The sequence below is a fragment of the Zalophus californianus genome, chromosome 1 (genome assembly GCF_009762305.2).
Source record: "Zalophus californianus isolate mZalCal1 chromosome 1, mZalCal1.pri.v2, whole genome shotgun sequence".
In the NCBI taxonomy this organism is placed as follows: Eukaryota; Metazoa; Chordata; class Mammalia; order Carnivora; family Otariidae; genus Zalophus; species Zalophus californianus.
This window is the reverse complement of record NC_045595.1, coordinates 141,072,832-141,086,309: the sequence shown is the minus strand read 5'-3', so window position 1 is coordinate 141,086,309 and position 13,478 is coordinate 141,072,832.

Sequence of the window (13,478 nt, the reverse complement as noted above, 5' to 3'; positions counted from 1 at the left end):
AAACCAAGACCTTAATAGATAATAGACATAATTAAGAATTTTTAGAGAAACAGAAATCTCATATTGAAAGAGAAATCTGTAGCTTATACCATTGCATATTTAAAGGCCTTTCATTTATTGCAGATAAATATATTTCTAATGTGGAAAAGAAAAAAAAATTATGGGCACCCCTGTCATTTGGGAGGTGTTTCCATGGCTGCCATGAGAGTGCAGGTAAGAAACAGTGATGAAGAAAGTGAGTCCATATGGAGCCAGGGCAAGAGAATCTCATCCAGAAGACTTGGTGGGGACTAGAGTAGGATGTCAACCGTTTTCACAACCAGGGATTTTAAGCATACTGGCACAAGTATTGATTAGTACAAGGAGCATAGCATAAGGAGAAACATGAACTAACACAAGAAAGCCAAGTTCAGTAGTACGAGCTATGGTAAAACGTGCCTAACCTCTGGGCTTTGTATGCTGGAGTTATTATACTATGTTTCATAAATTCATATACACAGCAACAATTATATGCAGACGGCATAAACTACAAATCTCTCATAAAGCATATTTCTATGTTTTAAATGAACACAAGTACAGTTTTGATAAACTTATTTACAACTTGTGAAAATTAATAAAGGGAAACTTCACTAAAATGCAATGGGAGGCTAGAAGGGGGAGCATAGAAAGGGGAACCCCATCATTCAAATGTCAGTTGTAGGAAGAATCTTCAATTACAGACCCCAACAGAAGCATAATCAACAAGAAAGTATCATCAATTACAGGCCCCAAAAGGGAAAGATGTACATTGCACTCCTACAAGTAATCAACTACCCTTGCAAGCCAGCCAATGAGAAACCATCATTACCCTGCACTCTTGCTTTCACCCAAAACAACCCCTTCCAACTTCCTTCTTCTCCATGAAATAACCCTCTTCTCCGTGAAATAACCCTCTTCTCTTTTGTTTGTGGGACTTGCCTATGCTTTTTCCATAGCTTGCATGTTCCAAGATGTAATTCTCTGCTATTCCTGAGTAAACCCATTTTGCTGATAAAATACTGGCTATTTTATTTTTAAGGTTAACAAAGTAATCACTAAGATCAGTATAACTTTTTATCTCTAGGTATTTTTTTCAACCAAAGGTTAACAACAACAACAAAAATTATGTATGGAGAAAGGTCTTAATTAAGAGGAGAGCTTCAGCCTGGAAAAGATTGGAATCTCCCTTTAAAGGATGAACCACACTGTTAGTTTTTCTGCACGAGACCCATAATTTAGGAAACTTTTTCTACATGTGATTTTTCCCATGATACCTATAACTAGAAAGGCAGGACTATAAGTTCAAATTGAGAGAAGGAAAAAGGATGAATCTATGAAGCTCAAGCCATCAGAAATGTGATGGCCTTAGCAGATTCTTGGGTAAACCCATCGAGGGAATCCCTGTCTTATAACACATTTGTGAAATTTCCTCAATATTTTGATTGGCTCTATGTGGAAAATGCTTGATGTATAAAAGGGATTCAGTGCTAGAAAGAGCTATGCTAACAGTATAAAATATGAATAAGAAGGATACATATCAATTACAGTGACCACCTCTGAGGGAAAGAAGTAGGGGATGTGAGGAATATGTGCCAAAGGTTGTATCTGTAAGAGTGACCACAACATTATTTCCTATCACATGTGCCATCCTGCAAAATGACATTGTAGCCCCTATCAAAGTGTGGAGTCTAATTCTCCTCCTCTTCAATCTGGGCTGGACCTTGATGACATTGATCAATAAAATGACACTCAGAAGTGACATTCTGAGACTTGTAAGTTCTGGCACTAAGAAGACTAGGCAACTTCTACTTTTAGAAAGAAGTCAGTGGACTTGTAAGAAATCTGACTGTCCTAATATCTCTATGTTGTGAGAAGCTCAACTAGTTATATGGAGAGGCTAGGTGAAAGGGAATAAAGATGCCCAGCCAACATCTCTAGTGGAGCTCCCAACTGACAGCTAACACCAAGATAATTGCCAAGCATTTTCTTCAAAACCTAGCTGAGACATTCTAAGTAAAGCCATGTCGGACCATGTCCTCACTGATCTTGCCCAGTTTGTAGAATATTAAACAAATAAATGAATGTTATTGTTTAAAGCTAATAAGCTATAAAGTGGTATATTCTAGATATACAGATAATATATCTATATATTAATATATAGATTATCTATATTATCAATAATATAGATTATCCATAGATAACCAAGAGTATGCTTCAACTGTATCTGTGAGGATTCAGTTCTTTGAGAAAGGGCCACATATTTGAGACAAATATGGAAAAATGTTGACCTTGAATCTGGGTGTGGTACTGTGGTGACTGTATTATTTTCCATTTTTTTCTTTACATAGGAAATATTATGTATTTCATAACTCAAAATGTAAGAACCTATTTAGGCTTGCATTTCTGGTTAGGATAGAGTAAATAGTTCTAAACACAGCCTCCCTGCATAAGCGACCGTACAGCTAGAGAAGACATATGTGGCAACAGTTTTCCAGTCCTGGGCAATAGGTAGTATGATCCCCGAGGAAAGATAGACACGTCAGGTGAGCCTCCGGGTCTCTTGCCAACTCTGTAGCTTGGTACAATTCTCTAATGTTTATAAAAACGGTGTAGGCTCCTGAGTGGCTCTGTTAGTTAAGCATCCAACTCTGGATTTTGGCTCAGGTCGTGATCTCAGGGTTGTGAGACAGAGCCACACATTGGGCTCCATGCTGGGCATGGAGGCTGCCTGAGATTCTCTCTCCCTCTCCCTCTGTTCCCCCCACCTGCCATGCATGTGCACCCTCTCTCTCTATAACAAACTAAATAAAATAAATAAATAAATAAAGGGGGTGTAATCCAAGCAGAGTCTCTCTGGGGAGGCACAGAATGGAGTGCAGGGCTGCTGACATGATTGGAATGTGTGGGTTAGGGTACTGAAGAGGTTACTGTACATAGGATTTCCCAAGTGCTTGGACAAAGCATGCACATACGCAAAATGAAACTCTGTGAGGCCTAACAGACAGCAGTATCCCTAGAATAGAGAATGGAATGGTAATTCAAGAGGTCACTAGATGATAGAAATGTCAGATTAAAGACGCATTCTGAATGGAGCGAACTCATTAATACACCTAGCATTCAGATAAGTTACCAAAGAGGCCATAAGTTATATGGATAGCTTACTTGCAAAGTCTACTCTTTAGCTAATCTAAAGTGTCTAAAACCAAACCTTGACAGAAGGAAAGAGAGCTTCTAATGAATAACTATCTGCCCGGACAAAAGTCAACAATTGACTTAAAAAAAAATCTAATCCAAATTAGATTAAAAATGTGTTTTTCAAAACATTCAGAAAAAAAGAAATCATTACCAAAAATTACTAGACTTGCAAAGGAGTAGGAAAATGTGATGAATAATTAAGAAAAAAAAGCATCAGAGGTCACAGACACCAAGATGACCCAGATGTTGGAATTAGCAGGCAAGGGCACAAAAAGGCTCTTATCCCTCCTGATATCGAAGGGATATTTCCCATCTGGGGTTTAATCTCCTGCTTTCAGGTAGAAAAAGAGGAGTCACAGCTCCCCTCTTGCACCTGCTGATTTTCAAGTGTCTTTAACTCTAAATAATCCTTATGTCAAAGTGGCGTATTTTGAGGTGGGACATTCTGCCAGCCTTTAGTACCCTCCAGTAAAGCTCAGATGTAATTTTGTCTCAGGGTTTCTTTTTGGAATAATTTGGGCTAAAACACAGTGTATTAGAAATATGGAATGGCATATGGAGCCATGGTCAGCAAGGAGACAGTAGAGGCAGGTTGAGGCCAGTCCATGGAGCACATTCAAAGTCAAGCTAAGGATTCAAAGGAAGCTCAGGTTTCAAGAATCTATGATTCTATATTCACCCAGAGTGGTAGGAACAGAATTCTGCAACAATAAAATGACTTAGTCCCTGTCCAGGCATTCATTAGCTAATGAAAGTGGGGAGCAGAGATTGCTGATTCTTTCTTGTCACGTAATTACTAGGAATCTCTCTTTCGTTTAATTATGTGGGGTGCACTCTGCTTCCTGTCAGCAGCCCATCCCTCATGTGCTGAGGATGAAAGGTCTGCCAGAGGTGAACTAGAGCTTCTTCAGGGAATTAGTTATTGGATATCTGCAGCAACCTTAAGCATGAAAATTTCTCCTCCATACCAGAAGAGACTTTTTAGTGCTCAAGCAGCTTAAGAACTGTCAAGCACATCTTCGGGATTATTACCAATACCTCTATGACACTTTGGGCAATTTCTGAAGCTAACGTGGACACTGGTTGTATTTATGTTTCTGATGTACGTTTTTTGGGGTAAAACAAGAATAGCTATAAACTAACAAAATACATGACAAAAAGACTGTGTTTCCTAATTATAAAATGTGCTAGAGTTCAATCATCATTATGTCTAATTTACAGTCAGTGAAATCAGTGAGCAGGTTGATTTTATCTCTGAAGTTAACTTACTTTAACATAACTCCTTATGTTTTAAAGCAATGTAGTCTTTCTTTATCTTATGGGGTAATGAGGGAAAATATAAATGATATAAATATATTTGGTGAGTTTCCTTATCGAGGTTAAAATGAAATGTGAATATTATATTCACATTGTGTTAGTGGTTTATTGATTTGATTTCTGTGGAAGTATAGTTTGAGACAGGGATTCAAATGAAAGTAGTTTATTTGGGAGGAAATATCAGAAGAGATCTGATGGGGAGAGGAGAAGTGAGCCTGGGAAAGAAAGAAAACCCAAACAGTATGTTATCAAGCAAGTTATCACTGTGGGCAACTGGAGCATAATCCACTAGGGAACTTGGGGTGACAGTGAAGGACATACGTCACAGTTGTCCCAGTAAAGGTCAAGAAAGCCAGCATATTTATTTTCCACATCCCTGTCTTTCACTGGATGAAGTCTGTTTCAGGGAGCTCTACTAGATTTCCTTTTAAAGTCATCAGCCATATCTCTCTTCTGCAATTTTCCAGTGAAGGATCTGGTATCAACTTGCATCTAAACAAGTGGGCTCACCCTAGTCTATGTCTTGCTGGAGTGAAAACTGTAACTACAAATGGGTTGGATGTGGGTCAGGGTCATGCACATAATACTCCATAGACAACTGCTCGCTGTACCATCAGCTTGAAATATTAGGAAGAACACTGGATGTGGAAGAAGAAAAAGAAATCAGGACTCACCAATTGTAATGAAATTCATGGGTAGTGTATCAGAGATTGAATTTAGGCCTTATGAATCTTATTGATGGGTCTTTTCCCTTATGGAACACAGCTTCTTGAATGACTGTATTCCCCATATCACTCACCTCACTGATGGTCATAATGTTGGGGATAAATAGACACCTGTGAATCAACTGTGAGGTTTTTGTTTTTGTTTTTGTTTTTGAAAGGGAATGTGTTCTTAGATACTACTGTCTAAATCTTGTCTTAAATTCTTCCCTCTTTGAGGGGATGAATATCTGTTCAAGGTATGTAAGTTGTGCCTGATGGGGGTGTCTTATACCAAAACTATCTATGGAGCTGAATCTCAGCAGCCAACAAAATTGATTGTTTCTCTGTCCTCCAATTTCCAAGGACTCTCTTGCTTTCAACTCACACCTCTTTGCAAAGCTCCAGGTAGCGGCAATAAATCTGAGTTCATCCTGTTATAGTAGTTAATGGACTTAAGAACAACTGAGCTGAAAAGTCATACCCAGGCAGGAGTTACAAATTACACAAGTCAGGATAAAAGCTTCATAAATATTGACTCCACCTAACAGTTTGTGTCAAGGGAAGAAATCTCATTACAATAATGGCATCTTCTCCCTAAAGCACTGCTCTTTGGACTGAAGTTCTATAAATGTATCAATATCACCAAGAATTTAGTTAATAAAACTGAATTGTTCAATATCTATCTATTCATTATTTAATGTATTGATAATATAGATGGTTTCTCAGAAAAAATACTATGGTGAGAAATGAAAGGAAATTTGTGGAGAGTGAGGTAGCATTGTGAATCATATAGGACTGAGCAAAGTGGATTATGCAAAGCCAAGGATGTTTGAATTTATTGTTTTTCATTCAAATCTTCAGGCCATCAGCTAGAATGGGACAAGTTCTCCTGCTGGTTTGACTAAGTCTTCTGTAAATTCATAAATATGTTCGGTCACCCAAAATGACTTGATGGAATTCACCTAAAAAAGAGGAGATGGCTCAGTCAAGGAGAGGAAGGTGACATATTATGGGTAAGGAGGAAGTCACTCCTATAAATGAAAGGAAAAGAAGTGATAAACTCAAATGCACACAAAAAATAGATTTATGAGGGCAAAGAGTAACCATTTGGAGTTAAACAAAGCAGTGACTTTTTCATCATTCATCAATGAATTTTTTATAAGTTCTATTATTGTGCTAGATATTATGTTGGATGTGCTAATGTACAAACATAATCTTGAATTATCTTTTTCCTTTTTTTTAATAAAGATGATTATACATACTACAAATAGAGGACAATAGGTTTTAAGAAAGTGTTCAGCAGAATATTGCCATGGAATGTTCAAGGGGAAGAGATGTCGGATATAATTAACCTCAACATTTTACATGAGAGATTGAAGCCCAGAGCTTGGAAGTACCAATGTTACGTGGCAGAGGCAGAAGGTGTTAACTTTTTTTCTTAACTAGGTCACCAAAGAACATTTAACCTGGCTGGATGACAATGTAAACATATCTTTAAGTGCATTACTATGATGAATAATGTTTTCTTAAAATTAATTTTTTTAGTAAATAGAGATTATTTAAATGAGGACAATCAATGGTGGAATTACTATTCACTTTAGCATTTGCAATCACAAACTATGTGCCAGGAGCCATGCTAAATATTTTACATCTATTTTTTCATTTAATTCCTACCACAGGCTGGATGATATATGTTACGATGAACGATAAGGAATTATTATCCTTATGCTTAAGCAGTTCAGATTTAGAGAGACACCCACACACAGACCTAATTAGTAACAAACATAATGCAACAAGTTCAATAACACAAGTTATATTATGCCTATATGGAAGAAGAAGCAATTAATTCTGCCCAAAGAAGATCAAGGAATTCTTGATTGGAAAATATAATCTTGGACCTCTGACTTTTCCTTTTTTAGTGAGTTTCCCGTGTAGAATAATGAAGGATAAGGATCTTTTAGGTAATGGGAACTGTGTGAACAAAAGAATGGTCTCTTGAAAATATTCTCCTATCTCCGCTGCATAATGAGGCAAGTTCTAAATCGGCTCTCAGAGTAAGAGAAAGGGAAAAGCTGAAGTCACGGTCAGAGAAGAGCTAACAGGATTCCCGAGATTAGTTCCTAACAAGCGTCAAGTCAGGAAAGTGATCAAACACAGACATAGTCCTCTATGAGTTAGACACTTCTAAGGGACAAACCCTTTAATCTGCAGTTCAAGACCAAGAGTCACGCACAAGGGGAAAAGGCACAGAAGTTACAGGGGAGATCTTCATTTGAAGAGATCCTCATAAAAAAAGAATGCTTTTTGCTCCTTTGGAAGAAGCCTTGATTCAGACCTTCAGTGAATCTGCAGGATGCCTGTCACTTTCCTTTTCTGACATCTCTTGGCTTCAACACTGTTCTTCCTCACAGATACTGACATTCTCTCTCAAGGAGAGCAAGCATCATTACAGTGTATTGCATGGCCTATACACATGTTCACATATTAGTTAATTTGCCTATTACATGAAAGCTATGTTTGGTCCCCCTTCACCTCACTTGCTCAATGCCACCTATTTCCTCTATTTAGGAGAAAAACAACAACAGAAATATGCCAGGCATTGCCTTCTCTTGTCCTCTTTTCCTCTGAGCACTGAGACTCTGAATTTGTAAATCTCGGCCCTGCCTATTTCGGAAACATTTGTCTTTTCATCTTCCTTGAGCCTTATTCTGCATCTAGAAGAGTCAGTAGCCTTCTTCCCTTTAGCAGGTGGATTTGAAATAGTCAAACTAGTGGGAGATACCCAAGCAAAACAGCACTACAAATGGACTCTTACTCTACTTATTTATTCATTCGTTTAATCATTAGATATTTTGCTAGGGATTATTATGTACCAGGTCCTCTTGTGGTTGCTGACAATATGGTTATAAACATAGCAAACAGAACCCCTGACATATTGAATCTGATAGTGCAATAAAGACAGATAATGCAGAAAAACATACATAGTAACTTTTCAGAGTTGAGACACTAGCTAATCAGGAAATGTACAGTGCAGTGACAGCTATGACAGGCAGACTCACCTAGACTGGAAAAATCAGAGAGATTTTGCTGAGGAATTTTAACTGAAGCTTAAAATGGAATATGTGTGTGTGTGTGTAAGTAGGGAGAGGGAGTGTGCCTCCCTGCAGACACAAAGTCCTTGTGGGAGAAAGTAGCCTGACATTTTTGAAGAATTAAAGATCATTGTGGCTGAACTGTGGTAAAGGATAGATGGGTCTGGACAAATTTAAGATGTAGGTAGAGGCAGATAATGCAGGACTTTATGGACCATGTTATGACTTTCAATCTTTATCTTAAGTGTAACAAAGAAGGGTTGAAGGGTTTTAAGTAGGAATATTACCGACTGGTATTTGCATTTCCAGAAGAGTACTCTAAAAGCTTTGTGGGGAAATGGATTAAAGAGGAGCGATGGTGGGTATAAGGACACTTGGTAATAATGGTATGTCAGTAGCATAGGTGTGAGATGTTGGCTTTCTAGTCTAGGAAGGTGCCAAAAAGATAGATGTGGAAAGATTTGAAAAATACTTAAGAGGTATAATGGCAGAACTTTGCAATTGGGTAGAAAAGTTGGGGAGTAAGGGAGAGGAAGTGGGTTCTTGAGTGAATGACTGGGTAAATGGCCATGCTGCTCACTCAGGTAGTAAACTTTGGAAGAGAAGTGAAACATTAAAGTGAAAATGAAGGGTTCACTTTTGGATGTGGTTGAGAACCTTGTAAAAAAAATCCAGGTATGGTACTCAAAAAAAGGTGAGGAGAGGCAGACATTTTGGAGTCACTGGCATGTAGGTAGCAATTAAAGTTAGGCATTTCCTGGAAGAGATTGAAGCATGATAAGAAAAGAAAATCTAGAACAAAACTCTGACAAAGTTCATCTTTCAAAGGTCAGAGGAGGAGGAAATGTTAAAAGAAACTGAAAAGGAATGGCTAGAAAAGTAGGAGGAAACCAAGGAGTTTTTCAATGAGAAGACTATGGTCAACCAAGAAGATTCTGAAAAAGATACCCAGGGAGAGGAGAACCAGAAAGGGTTCATTGAGTTTGGCAGCAATGAGATTCTTGGAGAGAGCTGTTTTGTAGAGCTGGAAACAGAATGGTAAAAGCAAAATTGAAGTGGACTGAAGTAGATATGTGGGAAAGAACCAGAGGAAGGAAATTATTTCTGGGAGTTCAGTCTTGATGGAGAGAGAAAGTAGGGACAGTAGTTAGAAGACACTGTTAGTAGTCTAGTAAAGTTTATTGTTGTTTAAAATGAGAGAGAGATAGCTTTGTTTAAATGATAGTGGCAAACAGAGGTTCTAATTCCTAATGTGAGGATAGATCATCTTTATAGCTACTATGTCCATGGTAGCTGAAGGAAGAGGGTGAGTTTAGAGGCATTTGCTGATGGCCAGGGTGTCTAGCCTTTAAACTGAGGCCTAAACTTTTTTTTGATAGTTTCTTCCTCTGATTGCTATTCTAAGAGTCTGGTTTCCTGCTGCTTAACCTCTGTAGGCTTAGACAATGCTTAGACAATGCTAATAGATCCTGGATTTTTAATCCGGTTTTTCCTCTCTATCGGTTCCCATAGACTGTGGTTTCACCTCAGTTACATTTTTTTAAAGATGTTTTGTTTTTCATCATGTGCTATAAGGGAAGAACCTTATATTTGAAACTGGATTTTAAGCCTCCAGTCTGACCAGAATCTAAGCCTTTATTCACTTCTACTCAGACACCTTCTACGCTTTCAACCATTATCAAAAGTGCTACTTGAAAACAGACTAAACTCCCACATTACAGTATGTCTATGCCTGGAAATTTCTGTTGTCGTGCCCATCTACTGGTGTAAAGCCTCTTCTGAATGTTAATTCTTACTCGTGTTCAATATTAGGTGTATATGTTATTCTGATTATTACTCTGCCCTGGATTCTGCCAGAGAGGTCTCTATATCTCATGGTTCTTCTTAGTAAAGAAGTGACAAAATATTTCAGGGTTTTATTTCTATACTAAAAAATAAACAGATTCCGTGGGGATATTATTTGTTTACTGAAAACTACAAAACGGCTTTGAAAGAAATTAAAGACAAACAGTTAGAAGGACTATGTTCATGGATTGGAAGAGCTAATATTTTTAAGATGGTAATATTTCCCAAATTGATCTACAAATTCAATGTAATTCCTATCAAAATCCCAATTGCCCATTTTATAGAAAGTGGCAAACTAGTTCTAAAATTTATATGAAAATGAAAGAGATCCAGAAAAAGGACAAGGTTGGAAGTCTCACATGTCCTGAATTCAAAGCTTACTACAAAGCAAAAGATAATATGGTAGGGGCGCCTAGCTGGCTCAGTTGGTAGAGCATACAACTCTTGATCTCAGGGTTGTAAGTTGGAGTCCCAAGTCGGGTATAGAGATTACTTAAAAACAAAATCTTTAAAAAAAAAAAGGTAGTATGGGGCGCCTGGGTGGCTCAGTCGTTAAGCGTCTGCCTTCAGCTGAGGTCATGATCCCAGGGTCCTAGGATCGAGCCCCGCATTGGGCTCCCTGCTAGGCAAAAAGCCTGCTTCTCCCTCTCCCACTCCCGCTGCTTGTGTTCCCTCTCTCGCTGTGTCTCTCTCTGTCAAATAAATAAATAAAATCTTAAAAAAAAGGTAGTATGGTAGTGACATAAGAATAGACAAATTGATCAATGGAAAGGAATTGAGAGTCCAGAAATAAAACCACATATCAACAAAAGGTGCTGGGACAATTAGATATCCACATGTAAAGAAATAAAGTAGGACCCATATGGCACACCATATGCAAAATTTAGTGTGAAATGGGTCAAAGTCTTACATTTTAGAGCTAAAAGCATAAAACTCTAAAAGAAAATGTAGTAATGAGTCTTCATGACTTTGGATTAGGCAATGGTTTTTAGATATACTAAAAATACACACACACACAAAGAAAAAATAAACAAATTGGAGTTTATCCAAATAAAAACTGTGCTTCAAAGGACATTATCAAGAAAGTAAAAAGACAATCCATAGAATGTGGGAATATATTTGCAAATTATATATTGGATAAGGGACTGACATCCAGAATATAAGGAACTTTCACATCTTAATAATAAAAAGACAAATAACCCAATTTAAAAAGTTGTAAAGGTATTTGAATAGATATTTCTATTTTATTTTGACAAATAAGGACTTTCTGAACTCTTTTAAATGAAAAAAAATCCATGTACACATTTATCAGAATGCCAGAGCCTCTATTTTTGCCTTCTCCCTTCTCTCTGCTATTTTTTTTTCCACTCATTTAACTGTATGTTAGGAATTCTACCAAGAAATAACAGGGTCAGAGGGAGGTCAAAATGAAATTGTTTAATTTTTTTTACTCACTGGTAAAAAAGCCCAACTGTTTAATAGAGTCAGAAAGTAATTATTCAAATGTATTTGAGTCACCATATGGACCCTGATTATCTGTGCTTTTCCTGTCACTCATTATGAGAATAGTTAAGAGGTAAATGAATCTTAAAGTTATCTGTACATTATAATATAATGACAATGTCTTCATTGACAAAATAGAAATGTTATTTAGAAACAACAACTGAGATACAGACTAAGTGATCAAGAGGATTACTTTTGAAAATTTGAAGCAAAATGTTGTAAGTTTCCTTTAAAATTGGGATTTCTCTGATTTGAACAACCAATCACTTTCCATTTCTATGTTTTCCCAATCATGGACAAGAGACAACGTGGGTAGGAGTATGACTCTGAGGTAGATCTAGGTTTCCTTTTGGCTCCATAACTTTCTTCCTTTGCTGTAAAAGGTGAAAAATCAAAACAACTTTATAATTTGTGAGGGACTACTGTAAGAATTAAATAAGATACTATATGTGAAATGCTTAGAATAGGGCCTGGCATGGATGATGGCTCAATTACTGGCAATTATGTACTATTACTGTGTATACAAATAGTAACGACTCCAGAAACAAATATTCTAACTTCATTTATCTGTCTAATACAATCAATCCTGAAAATTTGTTTTTATTTGAACAACAAATTAGATTATATACTTATGAGAAGAATTTAGTAAAATATTTTTATTATTAAGAGAGAGAGTGATAAAAGATTTAGTTAAGGATATTCGTGGGCTTTTTTTCCCCAAAGTAGATGGAATGGTCACAGATAAGGAACTTATTTTTCATCACTTCACCAATATCAGTTAAAATATGACAGAAGATTCAGAGGGGTTACATGAGATTTCCTGAAACAAATGTTTATGGAACAAAAGTCATACATAACATTTTGTTTAGAAATGAGTCATCAGAGCTCTTTCTTCCAGCCATCCAAGACTTTGAAAGGAAAGAAGGCTGAGGCGAAGAAGTTGGCCCCAGCCCCTGCTATTGTAAAGAAGCAGGAGGCCAAGGAGATGGTCAGTCCCCGGTCTGAGAAAAGGCCCAAGAATCCTGGCATTCATAATTTAATAGCAGAGGCAAACACACAGGATACATAACTGTAATGAAAGGAAGAATGGAGTGATGATAGATACCTAAGCAGTTTTGTGGTAGTCCAAAGGAGGTAAAAAGAAAAACTGTTAACGTCTGAAAGCAAAAAGAGAAAGAGATCCAAAAGACTACACAGAGATGGTGGCATTGGATCAGGGGCTTAGGAGATGAGTAGGTAAAATGGTGGTGGAATGAAGGAGTCCAGGTAGACAGAAATATGTCAGCAATGCTCTGAAGTGAGGAAGTGCAAGATATGTTCGGGAATTGAAAGCCTACCGTGACTGGTGCAGAAGGACATGTAGTGGAAATGAGCCTGTGAAGGAAAAACAAGCCTGAATATCAAACTAAGTAGTTGACACTTTATTCAGGGAATTTATTAAAGCAATGGGCTCGCAAAAAGTTGGGATATTGCACTACTTTCACATCATCATGTGCTGCGCTTTATGCACAGAGAACTGAGTCAGTTTTAGAGCTAATGCATTGAGTCCTCCTGACAGAAGTAAATGCCAAGGCCAGAGGTCATTAGTACATCTTTGGAGCCATAAAATTGGAATTGTTGATATACCGAAAGACTTTGACTTAAAAAGAAAACCGTTACAATTAAAGCAAGCACTAAAGAGTGTAATTGACGGGACATTTGCCAACTTTGAATTAATTAGATTTAGCTTTAATCTCTAGAAGTGCTGGTTGCAGCAAAATGAAACCATCCTTCTTCAATGTAGTAAGACATTAATGTTCCCATT